We start from the raw sequence: 19,409 nt of genomic DNA on the forward strand, positions 1-19,409 counted from the left end.
CTTGCAGTTCTTGCTGATGGCACTGAAATATGGGGCAATCATTTTGTCTATGTCCTAGACCATTGCAGTAGAAACAAGCTCCCCTTTGTCCAAATCTACCACCTCCTCTTCCATACGGTCTATTGATTTGAGGTTCTGTGGCAATTTGGTTGGATAGAATGGGGCTTGCTATTGTGTTGCCTTTCCATCACCCTTGGATTCCTATTCCGAGTATTGTAGAAACATATTTCTGTAGTGTGATTGTTCCTCTCGCAGATAGTGCATATGTGTTGAGTGGCACTCCTCCATGTGACCTTGCATATCTACTGAGTGTTCTTTAACTGGCACTTCTCCTTCATCTGACCTTGTGCACCAGGCGTCTAGTCTAAGTCTGGATCATGCATGTCCTCCGACAATCTTGGCTAGGGCGGCTAGGGCGGCCTTTAGTTCTTCCTGAACATTTAGTGCTTGCTTCCTACCTTTATTTTTTCAGGGCTTTTGCTCTTCAACATCCGACTCGTGACTGGACTCTAATTCCGAGATGTCTTCTCTAGAAACCAACTCGAAAGTTTCTTCCTCCTCCTTTTTCCTTTTGCCCTTCTTCTTCTTCTTATGGTCTTTGCTTGTTTGCTTCAAGATTCCCTCAGCTCTGGTAGCTCCTCAAAGGTGAGGCCATCCAAGTCATATGAGGCCACTATTATCTGGAGCTTTTCCTTCAGTCCTCTCATGAACAACTAGCTCAATGTGGCTAAAGCAGGTCGATTGGGCTAATCCAAGCGCATTAGCAGTGCTCAAAATTAAACTACATAGTCCTCTATTGGCCTCTTCTTCTGAGTTAGCCTCTGCAGCTTTTTCAGTATTTTTGTTATGGTCTTGTCTCTCCTGAATCATTTCAGGAAGGCCTTCTTCAAATGTTTGGAAGTGCTTTAAACCATATTGTGCATATCAGCTGGTGGCCTTGCTGCCAACATTGTCGCAAAATACTCTATCTTTTGCGGCAATGGAGCTCTGGTTGACCAGTGTTGAGAAAAGCAATGTGCGAGGGTGCAACATGAATAGAGTAAGGGGAGGAGCATGCACATTAGAAAGAGGAAAAGACTAAGGGTACATTGGCAAAGGTTTATTTGTTTGGTCATTTGTAAAAGGTGAAGTCAAAGTCAAAAAGGTAGCACATGGAAAGTGCAAGGGAGCACACGTAGTGTGAACATTTATGGACACATGATTAGTACTAGGCACCCGTTTTGGTGGATAAGGAGAGAACCTTAGAGATAAGGTTTCAAAAAGTGGGAAGAGTGGCCATGAAGTTTTTGAAGAAAGGCAAGAGGGCACCAGCAGTGCTCAATGGAGGCAAGAAGCGGCTGTGAGAGAACCAAGCAACCAAGCAAGTAGGCGACAGTGCTTAATTGGGCAACCGCGGGCTAGAGCTGGAGGAAGTGGGAGGAGTGAATAGCAGCACGATGAAGCATGTTAGTTGCAACTGTAGAGCATGAGAGACAATTCTCCATGGAGGAGCCCTATCTTAGCTAGCAACCATCCCACTTCTCCATCCTTTAGTACTGCTATTTGATAGAAGCCTCGGATGACAACACTGAAGCCTAGAAGCGTCGCTCATCTGGAGTTTCCTTGGAGACTGAGCCAACTCTTGAGCTACAAGGAAAGTAACGAGCATTAATGTGCTCAAGAAATTACTTCAATTGCATAGAATTAAGACGAAAAGTTTTGACCAACTGCTTGTTATACAATGGTGGAGATTTGTGATATAGACAGCTAACGGTGCCCCGACTGTCTCGGAGGCAATGTGAACGAAAATCGTACACTAGAAAAAATAAGATGTATTCTTAAAGGATTACTTTAAAAATTTGTCGAGTTAAAGCTCAACTCTTTTTCATCTAAGAGAGGAGACCATACTCCGGTGATGACCATAAAAAATGGAGAAAGAGGCATTGATGTGTGGCCCCTTTCTATGTCCAAGGGAAAAGGAAAAGCAACATGTGCACTTGTAGCCATGCATATACAAGTGGGTCTAAGATAGTTCATACCTCCTGTGTGCATGCCCATAGGCCACGGGCATCTAGGACAATACGAGCGAGTGAGGGTGTGTTCCGGCACAATATGGGAATAGTTTGGCAGTGACGTAACTCACCCACAAGGGAGTTGCCATTGCGCTTCAAGGATTTATGTCGAAAGCAAACCTGGAGCGGTCAGGTTGGTAGTTTTAAACTTTTCATATTTTGTTTTTATAAGTTGTGAGAATTGTAACACTCCACCAAATTTTTATGTAAGTGCACATGGACGTTAGTGTTCATTGTTAAGATAATGGATATCAACCCCTTGCACATTTTGGTCTCTTTTATGTTGGTTTTGGTTTGTAAGGCCGAGGAAATGTGCATGCTTTGGTCTAATTATGGTTGGGTTTTACCATATTTATTCAGAGACGATTTTACGGCCCAGATATTGTGCCTCTGATGTAGTTCCTGTTTAAAATAGAGTTTACAGTAGCTAAAAGTCTACTTTTTATTGGCTTTAAATTCACCATAGTGTGACAGAGACCAAATTAGGTCCATTGTCCTTGTCAGAGGTTAATAAGAAAGCATCTTTGTGTGTTGAATAACCTTAGTGTTATGTCATTTAATATTCCAAGTGTTGTTTGCTTGGTCCGTGGTGGCAAGCCATCACGCATGGTCTATAGAGATGTATGCCCTTGTGCGTGGGTTTCAACACACCAAAATAGTGACTTAGTTTGAGTGATGGGAGAAAAGGAGACAACTTTCGTCTTACCTTGTGTAACTTAAACTATTAATTAATTATAAGCAGGAAGGATGTTTAGTTCTTTAGAGTTTACATTTGATATTTGCAAAAATCTGACCAAGATACGCAGTAGTCTCAAAATTTAAGTTTCCTAGAGATCTCAAACTCGAATTTGAGAAATATCAGGCTTCAAATATTTGTAATAATCCTAAACTCTAGGGTTGTAGAAATCCTAGGCTCGGAATCAATAGATTTTGAGTACGTAAAACCCAAGTATTATAACATTTATTGTTTGTTATTCATTATGTTTATGTTTGATTACGTAGCTACTCCATTTTACATGGAATACGATATATTCCGTTTGTTCGATAAATTGGGAGTATGTATAACATATCTCATCTTAGGAAATACTAGTTGTCAATTTCCTCTTTTTCATCTTGTAACTCCATAAAATTTACAATCCAAGTGGTTGGGATTACACTTAGCCCAATATTTATTGGATTAATTCTACATGTATACTCCGGAGGGAGTACTATAGAATTTTAAGATTGATTTTTAATCTCCTAAATGGTGAACACATGGTTAAAAATAAATTGTGCCTTATACAAATGGTGATAATTTGCATCACTCTTGGGTTTTGGGGATGTGGAATCATCCAACCAAAAGAAAGAAGGTTCACTTTTTGTGTCACAGTATTTTTTCATAATTATCAAATGTTCTACATAGGCTCTTATGACCTTGGTGGTATGGGACACCAATGAAAACACATAAAAGTTCACTTTCTTGGCTTTTGTTTTCCTGGTACATAGTCACTACGTAGATTATGTTCGCATGATCTTTGTTATTGATAGACTTTGCTAACTGTTTTGGTGGTTGTGGCCATAGTCTACTGTGTCTAGAGGGGGTGTTGATCTAGAGTGATCCACACCACCTCTAGACACATGATCTACATTATTGATAGACTTTGCTAATCATTGGTGGTTGTGGCCATGGTCTATTGTGTCTATAGGGGGTGTTGATATGAAGTGATCAGAGAGATCTCTTGATATGGATATTGAGTTTAGAGCTGAACAAGGTGGTTTAAAAGTAAACTCAATGCTGGGAGGAGCTGATTTGGAGAAATCAAACCGCATGAAATTTGGTAATAATTAAGAATGATTACACTCAAATATTGATCTTGATGCTGGTATAAAGTGCCCAACAGTTAACTTAATCATTCTATTGTTAGGCATGGCTTGTTATACGCGTGTCCACTTTCCAACAATCGTCACCTTCCTCATCAAAAAGGGGTGTTGATCCACATCGATTATGCAAGGTTTTTGTAAGAAGAAGAGTGAGTGCTAATCCAAAGAAGCGATCAAACAAGTCTCTTGGGTTATGTACTGAGACGAAGTGCTTCGAGTCTGGACCTTCATGTCCAATTGACCTTGTGTATAAATTTATTGAAGCAAAAGGTGGTAGTTAAATCTAAATAATATTGGGTGTTGGCTTCCAACGAGCTCAAATTTTATGGAAAGTTGCAAACCTTAGGTGCTTGAAATTCTAGATAGAGTCTTAAACTTGTCAATTTTGTGTGTCCAAATTGTCAAGAGTGTTGTGTTAGTTGAGTAGGTATGGAAGTGTTTTCACACCATACTCAAGCATGGCAAGCAGCCCATGAGGTGAATCCACAAAATATTTGGACCAATTCTTGAAAATAGGACTTTGCTATTTATATCCGTGCCCCTCTCCTCCCCCAACTTCCACTCATTTTGCATCTCGAAGTTTGACGCAGCTTCAAGAAAATCCGCTATTGCTGACCCAGGGCTAAACTATAGTATTCAGAGATTGACATTATTGTTAATGTGATGTCATTGGATCAATGAGGATTTGGTGTAGAAATGACCCAATCTTTGTGCCGTAGTGCCAAAGGTCTTAGGTTAATCTTTGTGCCATAAGTGGCTCGAGCGTCTTATAAGGGATGGCTCCATATCCATGAGCACAAAGTTACTCAACCAAATCGAGGGAAGGATTTGCCATTTTAGATAGACAAGGTAAAGTGAACGCAGTTCAACTTTACCAAGCAAACATCAACCAAAAAAAAAAAACTTGTACTCCTTGAGGACCTAGTATTCCTTGTTTGTCATCGGTTACAATTGGGTAGTATATTGCCACCTATGAGAAGGTAGTGCATTGCCATTGTAATGAGGAGGCAACAAGGAAATGTTATACATCAAACTTTATATTAGTTTGATTTTTTTGGATATGAATTAGCCCTTGGGGTTCTTTATGTAATTTTCCTTTAGTGGTTTAAATAAGAAGAATTTATCTAAGCTTGTGTTAAAAGCAGCCCCTCCCCCCATTTTTGTAAAGGGAAAGCCCATGCATAAGCGTGCATCTATTTTTGGCTTATGGGCTATTTTTATTAATAAAGCATAAATACTCAAGAAGTGGGAGCATACCGACACTTCTTGGAAGGGAGATTGGACCCAATATTGTATTCAAGGTGATGTCTACTCAATTTCTTGTTTTTATTTCAATTTATGCTCATCTTGTCAAATGAAATTCAAAGCTATGGTTTAGTCTTTATTGTATTTATTATGAGTTTTATATTATTCTTCAAAATTTATTTTAAGATCTTGTCCGTGGTATCAAAGCATAGGGGTACATAGAAGAATAGGGAGAAGCTCAGTAAAATCAAAAGGGTAAAGTAGCAAAAGACTCAAGAACCCATGGACAAAAGTTTGAAGGGTTATCGGAGCCTCTAGATCAAGATTTAGATCAACGGTTATGGTTTAATATCAACTTTGATCAGAAAACTACTCTTTTTGAAGAGAAACCACCCTTCTTCTTTCCAAAACCACCTTCAAGAATCTTAATCCTCTCCCTAATCCATCTGTGGTATGGATCTAATCAGCAAGGCAAGAGGAGTATGACCCTAATTTCAGAATTGCTAAGTGCGGAGCATACACAAAATCTATAATGGAGGGCTCTAAAGTATGACCCTAATTTCAGAATTGCTAAGTGCAAAGCATACACAAAATCTATAATGGAGGGCTCTAAATTTTAATACCTTATAAAGGTACTTATACAAGATTCAATAAAATTTGTGCCATAGATTTTGTCCATTTCTACCAGCAAATTCTCATGAGGGCATGCCTCAATTTATAGAGTTTACATCCAAGCATCTAATCCCATTGATTTCTCCTTGATTCACTCCACCTCTTTTGCTTGATTCTCTCCACCTCTCCCAGAATATCTCCGCACCTCCTAAATCTCCTCATGCTACCCTTTATTCTCTCCCAGTAGATTCTTCTCACCTTTTCACAGGTTCTCTCACATTTACAGATTCTCTTTTACAGCCTCTAGCCAAGGGCTTGTTCCCGCACACACCCTATTCACTTGTATATTTCAACACCTCCCCTCAAGTGAATAATCCTAGCACACCTGGACCCTATACCAAGTTTCCCTCTTACTTGATAGTCTGCGACCAGTGCCTAGCACACCTCCCCTCAAGTGAACAATCCTAGCACACCTGGGCCCTATACCAAGTTTTCTTCTTACTTGATAGTCCGCGACCAGTGCCTCAAGTCCCTAAACTCATAGCCCTTGACACACACTCTCTCTCTCTCTCTCTCTATGTGTCCAAGGCTACTACAAAGTCACCTGCCTGCAGATTTGATGAAGAGCTTGGATCTCACTGTAGACTTGATCAAATCAAATTCTATCTTCACCAGCTTGTAGAGCACCCTTAAAAACCCCTAGGGCCAAGAGGAATTAGACCCATTGCATGTGATGAAGCAGATATTTCAATTTCTCCTCAGAAAAACAGCACCTGAAGCTCTGGTAGGCGATTTGCTGCACTGATTTGATGGGCTGGAGCCACAACTGAGGGAGATCTAGCCCCTCCACTGGCTGGGGGTACAGTGGGCTACTTGAAAATAACTAAAAAAGTGATTATTTCCTAATCATCTACTAATCCTAATTAGTTAGATAATAGGCTCATAAACTTGATGGATTCTAAGCTAGGCTCTGATACCATGTTAAAATTACATCAATGTGATGAGCTATGGTGGATCAAATGTGAGAATCAATATCATTAACAAAGAGATTAGATGATAATTAATACATGATTAGTGAGCAATTAAGTGATAGCTTAATGTAGGCATGGATAATCAAAAACCAGCAAATTCTCATTAGGCTAATGCCTCAATTTATAGAGTTTACATCCAAGCATCTAATCCCACTGATTTCTCCTTGATTCACTCCACCTCTTTTGCTTGATTCTCTCCACCTCTCCCAGAATATCTCCACACCTCCTAAATCTCCTCATGCTACCCTTTATTCTCTCCCAGTAGATTCTTCTCACCTTTTCACAGGTTCTCTCACATTTACAGATTCTCCCACACACACCCTATTCACTTGTATATTTCAACAGGTAGCGTAGCCTACATGCTTGAATTGCTGGAGAACTCTCAAGTGCATCCAATTTTCACGGTAATAGACTGCGAAGAATAGTGGTCCATCGGGACAACATAGTTTTTTCTAAGTTTTGGTTGAGTTCTTAGAGCCATCGTCACTTCCACTTGACCCAGAGAGTATTATTGGGTGCAAAGATCGGAACACAAGGTAGAATGTGTACCGATAGGCACTTGTTAAGTGGAAGAATAGACTAGAGGAAACCTCAACATGGAAGCAACTAAGAATGCTTACCAAATCTTTTCCTCGATTTATTTTCGCGAACAAAAACTATCCTTAAGGGGGGTTAATGTCATATAACATGTAATGGCACATAAGAGCTCAAATGTGGAGCCTGAATCCCAAGTGCTTAGGGGTGAGGACACCCGGGTCGAAGCACTGATTAGCCGTAGAGCTAGGCGGTCAGATGACCGGGAAATCGGATGGTCGCACAGGCCCTATACTAGTTGGATAAGTGTGTACACTCATCATTATCCTCTACGGTTGGTTGGTGACTAGATCTTGAGACCCTCTTAGCTATGGTAGACTTTAGGGGATGCAACAGTATGTATATGAGATACATCAACATCATCTATGCCGATGTCAATGGGGTATACATCCTCAGTAATATAATCATGACCACTCAAGCATATAGGACACTCACATAAGCAACCATAGGAATTATCCCAATTGAGAAAAACTAACCCATCAATGGCCAACAGTCAAGGGATCGCCGAATGTGCCAATCTCTCTCATCCCATAGATGTTGAACATGTGTAGACAATAAACTCTGCAACTCCATCCTCCATCTATGGCCTAAATGGACTAGCTCCTCATCATGAGAGATAGTTGATGAAGGATCCAATGGCCAAAGTCTAGATCTCCCAAAAGTATGCACAAAGTCAACAAAAGGTGATGTATAATCTGATCATGTCGAATAGTCCATGGTATTGAGTGTGAAGAATCCCCAATAAAAATCTAGCATCACACATTCATCCCCAATCAAGAGTAAAAAATGATGTCATCACCAAAGAAAGGAAGGACCATGGCGAGTAGCAGAAGGATAGTAGTAATAAACCATGGCTGCACGTGAACACCACCCAAGAACTCCCAAAAATGTGCACACGTATAAAAAACAGTGCTTAAAAGTGAGCCCAACAATGTGTGAACATCGTGAACAAGGTCAACAATGCTCTAATAAGCATGAACAAATGTAGATGGGCAATGTGGTGTGAAAAGGGTTGATGGCTAGACAAATGGGTTAGTGAGCTGGAAAGAAGGTGTGAAAAAGGGTTTTAAAAAACCCTAACGTGTTAATGCAAATGAGTAGTCCATTTTTGGCTCAAACCACTCTTCCTCCTTTATGCTATTGTTTCTCCTAGGGCGACCACTAAGGTGGCTTCTTCTTCACAATGGTGCCGCTAGTGGGCAAAATTCCTCCCTTGACTCTATGTGTTGAGCCTTTGATAAGGCAATGAAGTTTTCTCTCTTCTCTTTTTGTTTTTTAAAAACGATCGGTGCTATGCTATAAAGAAAGCAATGAAGTGTTGCAACTGAGGTAAGCTAAGCCTTGATAAGGCGATAATGCACTTTGCAACTGTGGTGAGCTGAGCCTTTTGATAAAGGCAATGATGCACTTAAATCAGACAAGAGCCACCTCCTCAATGAAATGCTGCTCTAAATGTTGATCTATCAACACTGAACGCTGCAATGAAATGCTGCTCTAAATGTTGATCTATCAACACACTGAACGCTGCAATGAAATGCTGCTCTACCTCCTCAATGCCTTTTCTTTACTTTGGACGTATTCCTATCATTTATCATGCTATTTGAAAATGAATCATTCGATTTTTCATCTTCTTTTTAACATGTCAAATGTACGTGCTTGTGAAAGAGAACATGTCTTTCTTTCCTTTTTTAGATTTCCTACCCTGTTTGATAGTAGAGGAAGAAGTAGGACTCGTATAACCTTGACCAAAACCTTTGTGTTCTTCCTCCCAAGTAGTGTCCAGGAAAAAAAAAAGAGCTTCAACTTGAGTATGGAAAAAAGACATCCCTTGAAGAAGAACAATTAGCAAAACCTCCAACCTCATGGTAGTCCTCTTCCTTAGTACTTTTGTGTAGAACTATAACCACCATCAACAATCGCTTGAAAATCCATGTCTTCCAAGTGTAGAAACCAAGCCATCAGAGCTTGATCACTGAGCACCACATTCTCTAGTGGTTTCTTTGTTACTTCACCAGAATTCAAGCACTTGGCTAGCTCACAGGGTACATTTAGTTTACTTACCAGTTCCTCTAGTATTGTTCGACCACCTTTTGATCTTTGACCAACTCCTCTAGGATTGTTCGACCACTTTTTAATCTTTGACCACATAAAATTACAACAATTCTGGCTCTTATATTTTTCTTCTTTGTTGGTGAAGCTTCATCCACTCGCTTCTTAGCCAAGCCACACCAATCTTGGGTACCAAACGCCAATGGTCCCCGGTATGAGACATGGAGCCCCTCAAATTCCTAATTACTATATGCCTCTATCGAGAGCAAGCATGAGGTTCAATATGCAACAACTAGTGCACGCTACTATAGCTTTCTTTCAATAGTCATCACATCTTCATCTCAGGCTTGCACTTGTGCTTGTGATCATGATTGGCCGACAAGATGGTGAAGGCAAGGAAAAAAAACGAAAGTCCATCAGAGTGATTTGTCTAAGCAAGTTGGTGAAGCAAAAGATGAAAATCTTGCCACACCATCAGTGTCATGCTCTTCTGACAAAATTGCCTCTAAAAGTCCAAGGCCATTTCTTGGAACGGATTTTCCAGGATCTTTCTCTTTTGGTGCAACACCTTCGTCTTTTGAAACTCCCATTGCCTTTGTGTCATTTAGCTCGACATGGGTGGCATTTGTTTATGGCTCTACTTCTGGAACAAGTTCTAGATCAACTTTTGCCTTTAACTGACGGAGCCTAGTACCTTCACAGATTGTGAAGCCGGTCATACTCTTCTCTAGCTTGCTAAGAGCTCCGAGCTCAATGAAGCCTTAAAAACACCTTTTCTTTTATTAAAAGCTAAAGGTTGAAACACACCTCCCATCATAACTCTCGTAAGCCATGTTACCCCAAATAGTAACAACTCTAGCATATTGGATTGATGTCTGTGTTAAAAATATGGCAAACACCTTCACTAAAATGATGTGTAGGGCACATACCTTGTAACTAGCACTATGCACTAAAGTCATAGATTATGGGCAAATGGATACAAAGGTTATTATGCAATCTTACCATGATGTAAAAGAGTCATTTAGGAGCTCAACATCAGCCAAAGGGGTCGTGATCCCTTGATTAGGTAGCATTGGTGTGATTAGCAAGATTCTAGGGTTGGTGGTCACTTTTAGGTGCTTGAATCTAGGAGGGAAGGTGGAGATGATTTAGATGATGATTAACACCTAATCTTGAGCTTAATCCTCATGTACTTCAGCCTATATAAAGAGGCTCTCATCTATTGAAATCAACACATATTTGCCCCTCACTTATGTTGTCATTATGCTCATCATTATGCTAATTACTTCTTGATTAGTAGCTTAACTTCATCTTCTTCATTTCTATTCAACTATGCAATGGAGCTAGTGTTTGATCCTCCTTAGGATGGTTTTTTAACATGGTATCAGAGCTAGTACTAGCCCATTCATCTAGAATCAAGCCCCATCTTATTTGCTTAGCAAGAGATTAGTGAGAATTAGGGTTTCATTAGCTTTTATGGGTTTCCTAGAAAATAGGATCTAGAATAGCAGCTGAGTGGAGGCCTTGGTGCTCACAAACCACGTAACCATTGCCAAATTCCTTCTGTGGGCACTTCACCAGCAATATTGCTAAGGGGCATGGCACCTCAATTGCACCATTCATAGCTCCACGTCGCCGGCAGCTTCGTTTTCCCCAAAACAGGCACGTTTTTGATAGGCGACCACCAAAAGCATTGCTGCAGCTCACACACATCAAATTGGTCTAATTCCTCTGAGGTGTGGCTTCATTGGAACCTAAACTTACTCCTCCTAAGAGGGTTTTGCAAATGATTGAGTGTGCTTCACACACCAAGCAAAAAACCAGGGTGCTGTCCAGAACTGCCATAGCCAGAAAAGGTACTTTGGTAAATTTGAGATTACTCATTGATTAAGTTGCTTAAGCAAGTGTTTGTGGGCTCTAAAATCATCTAGACATACTGCTATTCAATGCCCTTGAAGATTTTTAGCTCATTCTTTGTGCAACTCCTTCAAATATTGACTCCAAGTGAGCTCATTTCTCTGCATAGTGAGCAGAATATTCAACTCCACTAATCAATGATTAATCTATCCTAATCCTTATCATTTGGTGCAATAAGTGGTTCATACATGTCATTAGGGACTTGCTACATCCCCTTATTACTTCACACTTAATTTGCCCCTTGATTAGGTGTCTCCCTTGCTTCCCACAAATCAATATATTTTCTGTTTTTATCTTTTGGAAAGCATATGCTAAATAACTTGATTTAGCACTATTCCTTGGTCTTAATCTCTCTTGTAAAAGGGTAGACACTGCCTCAATCATCAGAGGTAAGACCCCCTTCATTCCATATCATAATGGCTACCAAGGATTCTCCATCAATGCGCTTTAAAGGTCATGGTTTTCACACATGGCAAACCCGCATCAAGTTAATGCTCATGAAGAAGGGGCTCTTCAACATAGTAAATGGGAATGAGAAGAAGCCAAGGACTCTTGCTGATGTTCCTTGTTGGGAAGTAAGAGATGACAAAGCTCGTGCCATCATCACATTGGAGCTTGATGACACTTACATTCATCATGTGGATGGATGCGAAACTTCCAAGGAAGTTTGGGACCAACTCACAACTCTATTTGGGGCTCGATCTAAAAGTTCAAAGTTTGGTTTGCTCATTGAATTTTTTAAGCTAGAAATGAAGTCTGGCACATCCCTAGCCTCACATTTGAACTACATGAAAGGCCTATTAACACAACTTGCAGGAATAGGTCTTAAGATGGATGAAGATGTCTCCATTGGTGTATTACTTAAATCTTTACCTGAAGAATATGACCATGTGGTCACAACCTTGACCAATATGCCAATATCAAAGCTTGTGGACATTGAAGCATCTCTTCTTGAGGAGGAGAGAAAACTAAAGACCAAGCAAATGGAGTCTCCATCGTCATCAACCTTGTCTACTGAAAATGCTTATTATGCAGGATCTAGTAGGTATGGCAAGAACAAAGGCAACTACAACAAGGGCTACAACAAAGGCAACTACAACAAGGGCTACAACAACAACAATCTCATTTGTGACTTTTGTCACAAACCTGGTCATGTAGAGAAGAATTGTTTTGCCAAGAAGAAGATGCAACGAGTCTACATCATGGAAGAAGTGCAGCAGGAAGAAGACCAAGAAGAAGAAAAAGATGAAGACAAGGGCCACCATCATGAGGCCCTATCTATGATTAGATCAAATCATTTATTCTAAAGTGCTAAAAGCAAGGGCATGCCCTATACACATGGGTGTCCTCTTCACTCATACATGTAGCCACGTCTTGTCACACTCTTCTAAAGTCATCCCATACCTCTTTTGTACGCATGACTAAAGCCTCTGAGTTCACATTGGCATAACCTATGTATGGCATTGCTAGTCAGACCACGCTCATGCATGCTATCACAGAGCATTGGGTGGTTAATTAGGCTCATGAGAGTCAGCATGACCAACTGCATCATTGAGTGGATTCAGTGTTTGAGGAGGGGTGTTAAAAATATGGCAAACACCTTCACTAAAATGATGTGTAGGGCACATACCTTGTAACTAGCACTATGCACTAAAGTCATAGATTATGGGCAAATGGATACAAAGGTTATTATGCAATCTTACCATGATGTAAAAGAGTCATTTAGGAGCTCAACATCAGCCAAAGGGGTCGTGATCCCTTGATTAGGTAGCATTGGTGTGATTAGCAAGATTCTAGGGTTGGTGGTCACTTTTAGGTGCTTGAATCTAGGAGGGAAGGTGGAGATGATTTAGATGATGATTAACACCTAATCTTGAGCTTAATCCTCATGTACTTCAGCCTATATAAAGAGGCTCTCATCTATTGAAATCAACACATATTTGCCCCTCACTTATGTTGTCATTATGCTCATCATTATGCTAATTACTTCTTGATTAGTAGCTTAACTTCATCTTCTTCATTTCTATTCAACTATGCAATGGAGCTAGTGTTTGATCCTCCTTAGGATGGTTTTTTAACAGTCTGTGCATAATAAAACGAGAAAACTGATATGGGAAAATTGCTCTTGGATCGGTGATAAAAGCCCTAAGCTTGTAGAGTGATTGAGATAACCAGCTTTTGAATCTTTGGAGCTTGTTGAGCAACCCCTAACTTGCTTTCTTCATTCTCCACTCCTAATTTTTGTCCAAATTGTCCTTGTCAGAGCAAGGCACTACAAGATTTGTCCTTAATCACTTTAATTAAGCCTCCAACTTGTTAATCTCGACAGAAGTTGTTGTTGTCCAACTGTTTTGCCCTTTGTGCAATCTTTCTTTGCAAACTTTTGCAAGAAATCAACAAGAACTGCAACATAAGTTGAGAAATTGAGCAGTTACATCAATTCTTGCACTCCAATCCCTTGTTGTGGGTGACTTGTAGAAGAAGTTTAATTTTGCACACTTTCTTGATAATAAGCTTCCTAAATGCACTAAGATCTAATTCTGCACAATAATCTCTACAAACTTTGAAAATTTTGCACCAAGATTCTTGAAACTTAAAGTGCCACAGTAATCTGCATAAAATCCTCAACAAAACAGTAATCTTCACATAGATCTACTTAAATCTACTACAGAACTGTTACCTGCACTAAAATCTACATAAAATCTTCAATCTGCACACTTTCTTGATGAAAATTGCACAACAACCTTCGATATCCTCCAAACTGCCAAGATCCCTTAGAAACTAAGCAAATATAGAAGGAAACTAAGGTTTATTAATAGATTTGATGAAAGGAAACACTAATAAAGAGGATGTAGCAAGAAACATCAAAGAAATTTGCTCTAAAAAATAGCTAGAAACCTAAATCTGAAAATCAAGAAAATTAAGATTCTCCCAAATCTATGTAAGAATTAGGGTTTCTAAAATCTGTGATTCGAAAATGATTACCATTAATTCCATTGCTAATTCAGTCAAACAAGAAAATCTATATGTATGTAGATGCATATATGTATATACATACATGCATATACATACATACATATACATATATACATATATGTATGTACTGTACATACATACATGTATGTATGTGTGTGTGTGTGTGTATATATATACATACATGTATGCATATATGTATATGTTATGAATGAATATATACATGTACTGTTTTTACGGTGTTCATAAAAATAGATCTCTCTTCTCTTCTATGTTTCTCTCTGCATACTATATAAATGAAGAGTTTCACGAACCTACCACGCGGCAAGAATTTGAAGGTTTGGGAAGCAATTTTGGAGGTTCGAGGAAAGGTAGGCTCCTATTACTCTGAGAATTTAATATATGTGCAATTATGTATGTGCGAAGCGGGTCAGCCCAGTAGTGATAAAACTTAAAAAGCTACAAAATTACACAAGGTTTTTTTTTAAAGTGGAGTTAAATATAGCTAAAATGCTTTAAATTTCCCAGGTTGTGCCTAAATGATAAAATGCATTTTACCAGGAATAAAGAGAAATTTGCAGGTCAGTTATATATTATGCGGATTTCAAATTGCGGGGTATCGAGAGCTGTGGCCAAGGAAGGGTACTGGCCCGTACTGGTTGGCTGGCGTTCGTTGTGGAAAAGAATGTTGCAGCCATTAATCAGAACAAGACACGTGGGGGAGACCCGCTTTCATAAATAATAAATAACACAACACGCTTTTCTTGCCTTCTAACCAAACCTTGTAGGAAACGTGGCCTCCTCCATGAGTCCACATTGTCATCCTCATTGTTGCTGGGCCAAATGCCATAATAACTAATTATTATCAATATATTGTAATATTAATATAACTTTCTTCAAGGAACCTTATTGCCAAAAGAAAAAAGTTTCCTGAAAGTTTTGAACCTTAGGATGGATGATTATCAATGAATATTGTTGGGCTCACAAGTAAGGTCCTCCCTATGCTTCTTGCACAGTATGACAGCTCTCTCTCTCTCTCTCTCTCTCTCTCTCCATGTAAGTCAAGATGAAGGAGGCGAAAGTGATACAAAGGTGGATGATGCTTGGATGGGGCTGATGGTGCAACAATGTAGTACAAGTAAAAGAATATAGCAAGGAGGGGTGGGGCAAGAAAGAGCAACACAGTGGGCCAAGGTAGTGTAGAAGTTGAGAAGTTTCTTGTAGGAGAGTCTCTCTCTAGGTGCCTGTAGGTGTAGGTGAAGGAGGTGAAAGTGATGCAGAGGTGGAGGATGATTGGATGGGTATGATGGTGTAGCAACGTAGTGTGAACAAAAGAATTTAACAAGGAGAGATGGGGCCAAACAAAAAAAATGGAGCAATACAATGGGCCAAGGTAGTGCAGAGGTTGAGAAGGTCCTTAGAGAGAGAGAGAGAGAGAGAGAGAGGTTATAAAAATTATATTGTTACTAGTTGAAGAGATTGTTGAATACCACCTGTTCATGCTCTTAAAAGCTTATCTTATGTACAAAAATATGCGGCCATATCATTATGTTTCTTTAAAATCGTGGAGTTTGAAATGGCCAAATGTTAACTCCACTAAGGTGCAAGTGGTGAGATGTTAAAATCTATATTTTATGGAAAAAAATTGAAAACAAAGAGCATGATTTTGTCCACTATTGGAAAGGGAGCATGCAATTTGTTGCCTCTTGGTACAAAGATGTTGATTTTTTCCTTATGCTAAGATTATCTTCCTTTTGAGAGATTATTTTTTGTGTGGTAAAGTCTAAGGTAATAGATATTGAGCGCCTTTACAAAACTCGTGTTGAAGTTTCTTTCATGCTTAGTCGTCTTATAATCATTTTACTTTTGAACCTCAAAGTTGAAATGTTGTTAATAGAAAATACAGTTGCACTGTATTTCATAAATACACTCTTTTTGCTATAGAAATAGAGTCTTTGGGCACCAAGTATTCTTGTACATGCTTCAGTAGTTAAGTTTTTGATATGAGTGCATTTCCTTTATTTCTCAAGCTACCAAGTAGTTTTGTATTGACTCATAAAAAGTTTAAGAGCTACCAAAGTAACATATAAAAGTATTAACTTTTAACTAGTGGGCAACCCGTGCTTTGCACGTCTTTTGAGACTCCAAATTCAAATTCTACCCAAACCCTCCTCCCTTTTCCGAACCTCCAAATTCTTGCCACATGGTAGCTTTGTGAAACTCTTCCTTAAGATAATATAGAGAAGAGAAGAGAAAATATTGAAATGCTTATAAGGAGGAGAATTGAAGAGCTCTTGATCTATTGTTTGTATTTTTTATTTTTTTGCGAGGAAATACAAGTAGGTTTATTAATGTAAGAAAAGGTTATTTACATCACATCAAGCTAAGAGCATGTGTTTATTCTCTATTCATTGCCATATCCAAGATATTTGTTGACATAGCTAAGTAATCTTTTTTGAAAACTCACGTGGTTACGTCTCACTTTTGAGCCTTATCTATTTGGAGAGCTTTCTAACATAATCCTAGATTGCTTGGCAAATACTAGACTATAACATGTTTTTGAAATAACTCATATATGCTATACCCTCGTATTTCCTGTTAGTACCCACAAATTCAACCACTTTTTAATCCCGTTCCACCAAGGCATGGTTTTCCCATGTATTTCATATTAGTACCCACAAATAAATTTCAGCCACCTTTTAATCCCCTTCCTCTCACGAGAAATGACATATAATCGAAATGATGTGTTTTCTATGAAACCTTTGGCAATGATGCCTAGAAATGTATTTTAATAATTGTGATATTTTTTTCCTTTAAACAATCAACTTGAATCACATAAAATCTTAAAAATTTTGTCAAGTGTTGAGAGGCACATGTTTTCATACATCTACATCATCCATATCTTAATTATTGGGTAAAACTTTCTAAAATCATGTTTAACATCTTCTCAAAAGTAACGAAGGTACGAATTCACAAAATCGGTGTTGCTTGTGCAATCGTGCTCTTCATCATTTGCCTCTCTCTCATATTTTTCAGTGTTTCAAATATACTGTTGTTGATTCTACATGATTTTATGGTGTTGAAGAGCTGGTATGCTTTATCGAACTATCATGGTCACTTTAAATGGGATCATAACCTTGAATTATTGTTGAATGTGCTAAGGTATAACGATGAGGTAAGTACTTAAATCAATTTTCCTTGGAGTTATTGATTATATTTCATGCATACGCATTTTTTATGATACCACAAATGCTTTTAAGAGGCAAAAAATGAAAAATTATGGTATCTTGATGTTTCATGGACTTTTTTTTTGGGAAATATGCTTGTCAGGTATGATAAATTACTTTTGTACTAGGTAGGCAACTTTAAAATTATACAGTTACTCATTATAACTTTGACTTTACAATATTATACAATTACTCATTATAACTTTACAATATTATACAGTTACTCATTATAACTTTGTGGTAGTTTTTCCAGACAAGATCATGTTTCTTTTAAAATAAAATCTTTCAAGCTTTAGCTTTTTCAAATGAAAGAAGTGCCACAAGCTTAGTAGCAATCCCAAATTCCTTCACTTCACAAGTGCAAATAGTGGCTACAAAACATAAAACTGAATTTAAGGTATCATGTTACAATCATCACGTTGTATAGTCCTTAATTCAAACCATAAGCTTGAGTTTGGGAATTTAAATCATCTAGCAAAACTAAAATGGGCTCTTCCTCCTCCTCCCCACCTTGGGTAACTACTTCCTCGTATGTTTACACCAAATCTCTCTCTCTCTCTCTCTCTCTCTCTCTCTCTCTCTCTCTCTGTCTCTCTCTCTCTCTCTCTCTCTCTCTCTCTCTCTCTCTCTCTCTCTCTCACACACACACACACACACACACACACACACACACACAACAACAACAACGACAACAACAACAACAACAACAAAAATAACAAGAACGAGAACAACAACATGTCATCCTCCTCCGCCCCCACCTAGCTAGCAACTCTTCTCCTTCTCCTTGTTATTCCATCCTCTTTATCTTGCCTCCCTCTCAGCTATGCCCATGATCTCTCTCTCTCTCTCTCTCTCTCTCTCACACACACACACACACACACACACACGCACGCACGCACGCACACAGAGCAAGTGGGGGTGACACGAAGGTGGCTTTCACATGGAGTAAAGAAAAACCCACGTTAACTGAGGCATTATCGATTGGCATGCCCATGCTATATACATATAGGTGGATAATGAGCACAACTCATTTGGGTGGTTGTTGCCTTGGAAATGATCCTTGAAAAATAGGAAAAACATGTACAAATTGTAAATTTGATAAAACTAGATATAAGTGTTGAAAATTAAGACCATGCCATGTGCTGGAGGGGGGGGGGGTTGAGCCAAGCTTACATGTAGAGAATAAAGCCTAGTATAAGAGCCTTGTTGTTTAGGTAGTTTAATGTTGCATGCATGTACAAGCTAAGAGTAGAGCCTTGTTATTTTGGTGAAGCCATAATATATATACAGTAGAGCATATATATTGCTCGTTTATATATTTTACAAAAGTGAAAGTGCCTCCACATGAAGGCCTCATAAGTACGGTCATGTCGTTGAGGCACATGTATAAAGTCATCTCCCTCTCACTGATTACTCTCAAGAACTCTACAGCTTTTTCTTCGGAGGAGTTTATGTACGGCTCATGAGGATCCACATCAGGCGGGCTTTCTTCGATGAGGATTGGATTCTCGTAGTCACCTTTCGAAACTTCATCATTTTCCTTGTCAAACAGAGGCTCTTCTTGATCTCCTTCTTCAGGATTGTCTTCACCTCTTAGAAGGAAGTACCTGGCGGATTTACCCTCAATGTAATGATCTTGGAAGAAAACTTTCCTTATGTCAGAGATGTCAGCAAACTCTAGTGTCTTCAGACATTTCCACATGGTCCATGCCATTACCAGCTTTTAGAATTATCCACACTGTGCGATGGGAAAGTACTTACCAGTCCTCATCATCTTCAAAAGAGTGACTCCAAGTGTTACAGTCTATTTGTTTAATATATAATTTTCCATATACACAAAGCCCTTTCAA

This window comes from Cibotium barometz, chromosome 53 (assembly GCF_041138505.1).
Source record: "Cibotium barometz isolate CiBa-2024 chromosome 53, ASM4113850v1, whole genome shotgun sequence".
NCBI lineage: Eukaryota > Viridiplantae > Streptophyta > Polypodiopsida > Cyatheales > Cibotiaceae > Cibotium > Cibotium barometz.